This window comes from Microtus oregoni, unplaced genomic scaffold, assembly GCF_018167655.1.
Source record: "Microtus oregoni isolate MIOR12 unplaced genomic scaffold, Mior012 000020F_ref0000438, whole genome shotgun sequence".
Lineage (NCBI taxonomy): Eukaryota > Metazoa > Chordata > Mammalia > Rodentia > Cricetidae > Microtus > Microtus oregoni.
In genome coordinates, this window is record NW_024543079.1 from 34,503,197 (window position 1) to 34,514,394 (window position 11,198).

At 45.6% G+C, this 11,198-nt stretch overlaps 1 pseudogene; it reads right to left on the reverse strand.

The window, feature by feature from the left end:
• Nucleotides 1-5,159: 5,159 nt before the first annotated feature.
• On the reverse strand, nt 5,160-5,303 carry LOC121460567 (annotated as a pseudogene).
• Nucleotides 5,304-11,198: the final 5,895 nt, after the last annotated feature.

The window sequence follows — 11,198 nt, forward strand, 5'->3', positions numbered from 1 at the left end:
GCTCATGGTCATTGTGTTGGCTAACTTTCTGTCCGCTTGACATAAGCTAGAATCATCAGAGAGGAGGGAGCTTCAGTTGAGAAATGCTTCCATAAGATCTGCTGTAGATCACTTTCTTATTAGTGATTGATAGGGAAGGTCCCAGTCCACTGTGGATGGTGCCATCTCTGGGCTGGTGGTCCTGTATGCTATAAGAAAGCAGCACCCCTCCATAGCCTCTGCATCAATTCCTGCCTCAAGGTTCCTGCCCCCTTTGAGCTCCTGACCTGACTTCCTTCAATGATGAACAGTGTTGTGGATGTGTAAGCCCAATAAACTACTTCCTTTCCAAGTTACTTTTGGTCATGGTGTTTCATCACTGTAATAATAACTGTAACTAAGGCTGTCACGGTCTTTCTCACAGCAATAGGAACCCATAAGTCACCTGAAAACACCTAACTCAGGCACTGACCACGGCTAGGGAATACTTGAGTTAATTTTTTTTTTTTGCGGCATACATTGAGATGAAATTCATAAAGTCATGGAATTTCCCCCTCCAGTTACATTATATTAGACTTAAAATGCCAAATTTTCTACTAAACAACTCCTCAGACGCCAAGGATCACTGCACTTGTCCAGCACGGCGCTCATTTGCAAGCCTGGCTCATGGGGGAAGGGATACCAAACCCCAACCAGAGACCTACAACAAACCCTTGGTTGGCCCAAACCTGGCTGTTGCTTGCAAAGGGTTGATGCCAAATCACACCAGAGAGCAACAGCTCTCCCTCGGGGACCAAGCCCCTTTGGGGAATGATGTTGTTCTAACCTTTTCCTCCCTCTATAGCTGACTTTGGAAATCAAGGAAGACAAATGACCAGTGGGATGCTTGGGAAAGGGCTGTTAAATAACCCCCTCCTATAACCAGTAAAATAGAATCACAGACACAAAATCACTGGGAGGCAGGAAATGAACAGGTGTGTGGTCAGTCAGATATGAGGCCATCTGTGAGCCATCCCCTGCCTCCTATTTATAGAGGAGAAGAGGGACTGAGGGAGATACATTTGTATTCTGTTTTAAAGATGCTTTCATACTACATATCATAAAAAAAGAATCTGCACATGTTAGTAGTAGCTTAGCCTGTGTTAACGGTCTATGTGTTTTGAGTTACTGCTACCTCTAGTCCAGATGACTCTGGAAAAGTACAAAGTTGTCACCACAGACATTAAATTAACTAGACTCAGCATTTTGAGAAGTGCCTGGGCCCAAACGTCCACAGGAGGAAGAAAGAGGGCAAGGAATGGTAATGAGAGTTTAGCCATCATAACTCTCAAAAACAAGGCTGACCTCCTGACCAGACTGACTTCCCGATCCCTACATATAATGTGCCTTCTGGCAGTGAGATGCAAGATGTGCATGTTAATCCACTGTCCTCTCAGATGGCCAGCTCTCTGAACAAAATTCCACTTTAAAGACTCAAGCACTTGGGATCTCAAGCCTTTGATCCCAGTACTTAGGAGGCTCAAGCCTTTGAACCCAGCAAAGTGGAAATGGAGACAGAAATATAAGGTGGGAAGAGACAGGGTATCACCCCCATTCAGTCTGAGCATTCATAGAGACAGGAGGACTCATTCAATCTGGGAATTCCTAGAGGTAAGAAGTAACTGTGGCTGCTCTTTGCGTCTCTGATCTTTCAGCATTTACCTCGACATCTGACTCTGGGTTTTTATTAAGACTAAGTAGATTCGTGCTTCAGAGACACATAAAAATACATAATTAAAAAAATTTTTGAATCTTTATTTTTTAAATACCACATGACAAATATGTCAGGACCTAATGCATCTAGCAAACAATCATTTTCAACCTGGGGCAGGTCTCGGCTATTATAATTCAACCAAATCAGTTTTGCCTCTAGCAGTGCTGAAGGTGGAACCTAGGCTTTGCTTGTGGAGGAAAACCATCACCAAATGTATCCCCCAGCCTCAGCCTCCCGGCCCTTTTTCATTTTCCGACTCTTACTGTTCCACCCAAGCTGGCATCAAACTCAAGATCCTCCTGCCTGAGCCTCTTGAGTGCTGCGGTAACTGATACACAACACCATGTCTGGTCTAAATCATTTTATTTTAAAGCATACATATGGACTTTTTCCTATCAGAAAATTTTCTCAGTTAAATCCCTGTAGTTGTTTGTTTGTATTTTTAACTCTTTGGGGCCTGCCACCCAGCACCCAAATAAATATCCAGAGATGTATTCTTGCTTATGAATGTCTGACTTGTTTCTAGCCAGCTTTTCTAAATTAAATTATCCCATTTCTCTTTGACTACATATTGCCTTTGGGTTTTTCACCTGTCTTTATTCTATATATCTTTCTTTCCTTCTTACTCTGTGGCTGTCTGTGTGGCTGGGTGCTGGCCCTGGCATCCTCCTCTCCTCCCTTTTTTGTAACAGGAACGAGCGGGCCTGCTTTTCATCCCGGCCGCCCAGCTAGCTTACACCCGAAATAATTACACAGAAACTGTATTCATTTAAACACTGTTTAGCCCTTAGCTCTAGCCTCCTATTGGTTAACTCTCACATCTTAATTTAACCCATTTCTAATAATCTGTCTTCACCACAAGGTCGTGGCTTACCCGGAAAGATTCAGCATGTCTGACCTGGCAGCTTCATGGTGGCTCTCTGACTCTGCTTTCTTTCTCCCAGAATTCAGTTCTGTCTCCTCACCTACCTAAGCTCTGCCCTATCACCAGGCCCAAAGCAGTTTCTTTATTAACAATGAAAGCAACACAAATACAGAAGGACCTCCTACACCACTTTCTCACTCCTCCCTTTTCTTCTTCTCTCAAACCTAGATTTCTCCTCCTATTTTTTCTCTGCCTGGCAGCCCTGCCTATTGCTCTCCTGCCTAGCTATTGACTCTTCAACTTTTTATTAGACCAATCATGTATTTTAGGCAGGCAATGTAACACAGCTTCACAGAATTAAACAAATGCAACATAAAAGAATGTGACACATCTTTGCATCATTAAACAAATGTTCCACAGCATAAACAAATGGAACACATCTTAAACTAATATTCCACAACAAATCCCTGTTTGGGGAAACTTCCTTCTTCCTCATAACCCTCCTCAGGCAGGCAAGGCTAGACTACAAATCATGATACAAGCCAGGAAGTCCACATACCTGCATCTTTTTACTCTGCCATATTCAGCTTGTAGGTCCAAAGACAACCCTTGATCCAACAAGGCAGCTCCAGCTCCAGGCATGTCACATGGCCTTGTCCTCAAGGGAGTTTGGAGTATTTGCTCTTTATTCAAAGTGGCCACAAACTGAACCAGAAATCAAGGTTATTTTACTGATAAAAATGGTGAGAATGGATATTAGGAGACAAGCGACTGCCTCTCCGTGGGCACGTATGAGGTGCCAGGAACTGTGCTAGCTGCTCAGGTTACACAACGTGCACAAACAAGTGGGAGACAGACGATAAGGCAAAGCAAGACAGTGTAAGACATGTTAACACAATCAATAAAAACACACAAAACCAAGGAGAGGATAGTTTGTGACAGTGGAGTCAAGGGCCTGTCAAAGAAGTTTCTCCAGGGCGAGTATTTTAGACCCGGCCTTAAAGGTCAACAAGAGGTTTGCCAAGTAGAAAGAGGGACAGGAATTCAGTCAAGCTTGGCAGACATTGTCCGTGGAGAAAACTCAGCAATGCTCATCTCCACGATGGCCCACCGTCAGCTTGGCGTGCAGAAATGCAAGTGTGGCCGCTGATGGTGGAGCAAGGGAAGGCAGGCCACACTGGAGGGTACAGGGGCAGGCAGAGTTAAGCCAGCACACGGGGCAGGAGCACACTGGCAAGCCATCCCAGAGCCAAACAGACTTTGCTGCTGTGGCCCAGACTATTATCTATGAACATTTTCCTCTCTTCCTCTGTAACAGAACTTGGTTTTTGGCGGAGTCAACGTGTCCGGCCCCGGTGGTGGATGTTTACTGCTCTATACCAAACCAACCATGACGATCCTATTTCCCAACCTCCCATCTTGTTTTGCAGAGAAGGGTGCACATATGACCTAGTTCTGACCAGTGAGGCTTGAGTGTGCTGTGCAGATGCCTGTGAGCATCTCCTATCTCGATGAAAAGACAATGCCGCTTGTCTAAACTTCACCTTTCTAGTTCATCCTGTCTGGAATTTGGATGCAATGCTGGAAGCCCCGCAGTCACCTGCTGCCAGAGGGATGAGCAATAAGCACAAAAATGAGACAAACGCTGAGACAACACACCTCTCACCCAGAAAACTCCTGTGGCAACATGGAACAGCTGAAGGGAAAACAGTAGCTCGCACCTGCTTGTACGTTTGTGATGCCATTCATTTCTGTCAGTTTGGACTGGCAAGGGAGAGAGGCTATTTCTAGGGGCTTCATTATACAGCCATGAATTGCTGCCATTATTAAGTAGGTGTTCTTGAACCTATGACTCAACACACTCCTGATTGTTCGAACACTGATCGCGTGAATTTGCTCAATGAAGGGAAACAGAGTCAAGCTTGAACCTAAAATTTCTTGCTTGGTGAGCTGAGTAGGTGGAAACCCAGTAAACAGCCACCAAGGGTCCCATACACAGTCAATGAGCCCCCAGTGTGCTGCTGGTGTGGGGATCAGAACCCACTCGTGACAATCATGACGCAATGCTATGGACGCTGTGAACTTTTACACTGGTGCTGCCCAAAACATTCTTGGAATTCCCCTGGGGAAGCCTCAGCAATGTCTTATCTACTGTTAGAATGTCCTCACCGTCAGCAAAATCGTATCATTAGCATGATGACCCAGTCTTTGGAAATACCCAAGACAAAGGTGAGAAATGAGATTACGATAAAGTAGTTTTAATGGGTGATTGAAAAAGACTCTGTGTGTGTGTGTGTGTGTGTGTGTGAGAGAGAGAGAGAGAGAGAGAGAGAGAGAGAGACAGAGAGAGACAGAGAGAGACAGAGAGAGACAGAGAGAGAGAGACTCCTGAAGGAAATTTCAGAGCAACAATTACAAGTACATAGTCAGCAGGATGGCTCAGTGGGTGCTTGTCACTAAGTCTGATGACCTGAGTCTGATCACTAAAAGATGTCCTCTGATTTCCACGTACATACCATAGTGCCCCACTCCCCACCTCACATAAATATATACATGTAAAAAAAAGAATTATAAGCATGGTTTTGCATCACTTGCAAAAAGACATTGCCTATAAAGTAAATTTCTGAAGACTAATTCTTGCCTGATTTTTTAAACTGATAAGAATGGATACTACACTTGATCTTAGCCAAAGGGCTGAGAAGCAATGCCAGACTTGTTTAAAAAGAATTTTTATTGTGACCACAGATGCTCAGTGGTTAAGGGCACTTGACACTGTTTCAGAAGACCTGGGTTTGGTTCCTAACACCCACATGCTGATTCACAACCATCTGTAATTCCAGTTCCAGGAGATCTGACATCCTCTTCTAACCTCCATACACATCAGTCACACATGTATAGCCATGGTACACACACACACACACACACCACAGACACACACACACCACAGACACACACACACACACACACACACACACACACACACATACATATTATGCCCAGATCCACAAAGTCCCCCTATAGAACTTTAAGACAATTCTAAAGTCATTTCTGACAACTCTCAGTACTTCCCCTCCTCCCCTGGGAGCCAAGGACATAAGAGCTATGCATGTACGTACTGAAATGTTGAAAACTTTCCATCTCCCTGAATAGGGGCATGATAACCCTTGGGTGTTGACTCAATGGCTGATGTTTTGACTTAGTCCCTGGGAAGGGGCAAAGTGACCCTCAGAAGTTTCCCTTGACCTCATCTGATCTGGCAACCACTCTCCAGCCAATTATTGGTAATAGCTGTTTTGAATAAGCCAATCATAATAGTTAAAGAACAACCCCCAGACACCCCTTCCTTCTGTGGTTTTTCCCTTTAAAAATAGCCTGTACCAGACATTCAGGGTCTTCTAGCCTCCCGACTGCTGGAAGACCCTGTCATGACAGAATTAATAAAATCCTCATGCTTTTACATCAGCTGTGATATGAGAGATGGTCTCTTGGGGCAACTCCTCCTCCTCGGTGATTGGACACTAGGGTCCAACACCCCAAAAACCAAAAAGGAGACCGAGTCCCGTATGTAAAAGCAAAGAGCCTTTATTTTATACAAGTTTGCAAACTTGGTCTCTCCATGGGTCCAATAGATTGGAATAATCGGAAAGCTCCGAGCTCAGTTAGAGTTGGGTTTTTATAGTAGTAAAGGTGGGGGTGAGGGGTTTCTGAGGTTCAGGATCCCTGATTGGCTGACATTTGTCTAGGGGTGTCCTGGTGAATGTGAGCTGGCAGGTGATCCTATCTACAAAGGTTGGAACTTTAGGAATTTCCTTTGGATGGTCTGTTTTGGGGTGCCTGGATAATGTCAGTTTGTGGTTCTTCCTGCAACCAGGTATTGCTTCAGGGTAAACTACTGAGACTCAGGCCTCCATTAAGCTTATCTTGGCTAGGTCCTACACTGGCAGGTGGTAATGGTTGGAAGTTAAGTACTTCTTTTGGGTGGTCTGTTCCTATTGAGCTTATCATGGCTGGCCCCTACAATACACAGGCAAAATTCTCATACATATAAAATGAACAACTTTTAATGATTTTGAATTTTTTAAAAAAATTCATGTGTGTATATATGTCTTTGTGTCTGTGTGCCACAGGTCAATCTGATGGAATCAATTCCTCGGTTTAGGGTCCCTCTTCCCAGGTGACTCTAGTTTGTGTCAAGCTGACGGACACGCAGCAGCAACTCCTAAAATATGGGCTATCTCTCACAGGTTCTGTAAAGACTTTAGGAAAGTAATAATTAGCCACAAAGTTGCAGGATTACCAATATGTTATTTGGGGATTAGTAATTACGTATTTCTAATTGATGTTATTTTCAGTAATGACAGAATGCCATCCCTATTTAAATCTGCTTTAAAAAAAAAATCTGGCACCCCAGCCCTGAGTTTCCAGGCCGTGCCTCCTTGGCTCTCATCAGGTGACCTCGGCCAGTGTCATTTGGACGTTTTGTGTTGAGCAGTGTGGCGTGGCATCATCCTGCCACTGTGTCTGCCCTCTCTTTGATTTTCTTCCCTCTTGTCTCAGTGAGAAGAGTACCCATCTCCAGCCTTCTGAGTGTCCCCTTAAGGCTTCTGGAGGGCTTCACTCCTGCAAGCTCCTCTCCCCTAAGTATGACTGGATTTTCCCAGCTTCTTGGCTCATTCCCACCCAGCTGGTAAATGTATTCTGCCTCAGTAGGGATATTAATCATGGCTGTAAATTATTTAATAGTGTTCCCATTAAGAGGTGGGATAATACCATCTCCTAAGAGATCCCGGTGGGCTTGTGGTTGAATTGACCTCGGAACACGGCAGAAGTAATGTCAGCAACTTCCAGACATAGATGACAACAGACCATGTGACATGTCTAATTGGCTGAAGATTCTCCTAAGGAGCCCCAGCCAGGTGAACTGATCCGATAGAACAGACCTTCTAGCCATCCTCAGGACAGAGCCAATCACTGAGTGAAATCACCTGAGTTTTCAAGGGCAGCCCATTCAGAGCTGAATCTTACCTATGCCCTCAGCCAACACTACCTGAAGTAAATAGCCACATAGCCAAGCTCTGACTAAATTCTTCACCAGAAAATTGTGGAACAGACCACAAGGACTTGTCTAACGATATTAAGGCTTGGGGTCTGGTTATCCAGAACTTGCCCCAGTGGGGCTGGGGAATTGGTTGAGTGGTAAGAGCACTGGCTGTTCTTCCAAAGGACCTGGGTTCAATTCCTAACACCTACACTGCAGCTCACAACCACCTGTAACTCCAGTCCCAGGGAATCCAACAACCTCTTCTGGTCTTCTCTTTGCTCAAAACCTGACTGGCCACGCTTTTCTAGGTGAAAGTGTTCTCAATTTCCTGAGCCAGGTTTCCCTGAGTTTTCTGCCACCTCCCTAATTGCTCCTTCCCAGCCACTCTGACTTATTCTGCTTTCAATGCTGGCTTGACCTTTTCCTCTTCTCTGCATACTCACATTCCTTGGGTGGACACAACCCATCAATTTTCCCTAAGAATCATTTATCTGCTGATGCCTCCCTCCCAAATGCAACTCCCCAGCACAAGGGAGAATTCCAGAGTTACTCAGTCAATTGCCTCCTCAGCATGTCCTTTGAAGGAAGGCAGAACAGCCATTTGAAATTTAACATGGCCCAGAAAGGAGCCTGCTCCTAATTTGCTGTGTTTGTAGATTCCTGTCTAGGTCTGTCCAACTCTCCGCCAAACACCAAGTCACCTTGACACCTTCTTTTCCCTCATCACATCAGTTACTTTCCCATGGCAACTGTAAAGAAGTACACAGATTTGGTTGCTTAAAATAACAAGCAATGCTATCCACTCGCAAAAGGGGATTAAATTTTAATACCCACTCTAATGTGAGTGGGCCTTGAAAATTTGTGTTTAATGAAATAATTCAGAACAAAGGACAAATGCATATAATTCCATTTACATGAAGTACTTTAAATAGGCCAATGAAGGAAAAGAAAATATAGTAGAAGCTATTAGGAGCTGGGTAGAAGGGGCAGAGGGAGCTATTGTCTAATGGATGCAGGGTTTGTTGGAATTGATGAAAGTGCTTTAGGTGTAGTGTTGGTTAGTTTTATGTCAACTTAACATAATCTAGAGTCATTTGGGAAGAAGGGCTCAGGTAGGAAAATGCCTCGAGAAGATTTGCCACTGGAGAGGGTGCCATGTTCTCTTTGCTAAATAAGGTAACACTTACCCCTTCTGGAAGTAAGCAATAAGCATCTCTCAGACTATTATTCAGCCCACCACACTCAATTCCAAACTATTAACAACTCTTGTCCATTCTAATTGCCAAACACTTCGAGATTATTTGTGTTCTCTTTGCTCTCATCCCTCTCGGGCCAGCAGCAGCGTGTTGACCCAGGACATTCACAACATGTTTACCTTTGCTCTTTCCTTCAGTCACCATGGCAATCTTTGGCCTTTGAACACCTGATGCATGTCCTGTCCATCTTACTCCCATGATAGCATCCCTGCCCACGTCTCTCTTCACTCACTATCTGCTAGCTACAAAGACCTGTGACTCAGGCACAGAAGGATCTTTCTCACCATCCCATAGATCACAACGCCTGTGACCCTCTACGTGACATAGCTCTATCTCCTCCAGGGCTTCACATTGTCCTCAGTAAGGCGGGAGCCGCTCTAAGATGACAATCCACATCCTACGTCCCACTTTAAAGTTCTTTGCTTTCTAGTGTATCCCTAGCTGTGGAGAACTCTAGAAATCAGTCTATAATACAGCCTATGTCTTCATCTCATTTCCTATATCTACACACATTTGTGCCTGGCTCCTCGGTTAAGTCTGAATCTTTTCCATGATGGATTTGTTTCTTAAGTGGTGTGTTTTTCCTTCCCAAGCCTCCCACAGATCCCTGTGTTGAAGTCTCACTGACACTGAGTAGTTAAGCCTGGCTTTCGGCAGCCACTCTCTTATTCCTTAAGACCACTTACTCACTGGCAGGTCGTCAGTGAGTTCACAGGGAGGCCGTGAGCTCTGGAAGCCTTTGTGCCGCATACCATTCCATGAGAGCAGGCCCTTTCCGGAGACTTGACAACCTGGTACCGCGCCCTCCCACACTCACCCTCCTGTCCCAGAAGCTTATCTCAGGTGTCAGAGAAGAATGAAGCTTTGCTCTTGGACATTCCAACTCCAGCAACTGGAGGGGAAGTCCACAACAGAGTCAGCTGACATCTGGAAAGCCAGGCTGACCCATCGGCTGAGCAGTCAGTCACCTGGCCAGTCCCTATCAACCAGGCTGCCAGAGCTGTGAACACCGCCAGACAAGACCCCCTCGGGAGATCTCTGGGGCAACCTGTATCTGAGGTATATATTCTGACACGCCTGGGAATGGGACGGAACCGCACAGGTCAAAACCCCCGAGCTCTCCCCCATGCTTGGCATTCGGGAAGTGAGTGACTGAGCCGTCTGTGCAGGTCAGGTTATCACTCCTACACCAGGGCAGGAGAGACCTAGTGGACTGTGAACAAATGGCCCGGGAGGATTTATGAGAGTAAGGTCACCCTTTCCCTTACTAAACAGAAACTCACACCTCTGTGACCCCAGCCACACCTTTGTCCTCTCTGGAACTGTTTTCTACCTCCAAAATGAGCAGGGTGCAGGGAGGGCCAGACAATGAGCAAGCCCTCTCTCAAAGCAATGATCTTTGACCCTGACTTTTACACACCACCAGAGAAAAAGTATAATTACTCGTTGTTCCCCCACACCCGGGGCCATGATCTAACCCTCTAATCACGGGATCTTCCAGGAGAAATTCCCCCACCCCAAATCCCTAGAATGTGTTGGAAACCTGGGATTGCAAAATCCTTGATTTAAATTTTGTTAAAAATATTTGATCTATATGTGTGCCTAAGTGTATGTATGTGCCTCTTTTGCCTTTAGGAACCCAGAAAAGTCAGAAGACAGCAACAGATCCCTTGGAATTGGAGTTATGGTCTTGGGGCATCATACAGACGTGAGGAGCCAAACCCAGGTCCTCTGCAAGAACAATACGTGCTCTTAATCACTGAGCAAGCTCTCCAGCCCCATGGTGATTCAATTTCTATTTCTGCTTCAGTTTCCTCCCCCAATCTCTACCTCTCTTTAGCAATCTCAACACCAGGACCCACTATGATCCCGGCATGCCTTTCCCTGTTCATTTGTCAAGCATTTTCCCCAGGTGCCAGATTCTGCCCCGCACTCTAGAGCTGCCAACGTGGCTAATTCTCAGGACATTCAGTCTTACAGATAGAGGTACTCTATCAGTCATCTCTGGCATGCAGGCTGTGCCACCTGGGAATGAGCACCCAGGAAGGGCATTTAATACAACTTAGAGCAAGGAGCTAGAGTAATGCTCTTGGCGCTCACCCATAGCAAGTGGGCCTCCTTGGAGTGACTCCGCCCATGCTCAGGGAAAGCCAGGTATGTCTGGGAGCTGCAGCAGCAGTCAGAACCCTGGGGCCAGCAGGATACAGAAGGTGGGAATGAACGCTGTACCTCCTCAACAGTTGATAGACACAGTCCGCCGAGAGCCGCACAACTAAGCCTCTAGTTCTCTCCGCAGAGGCAGCT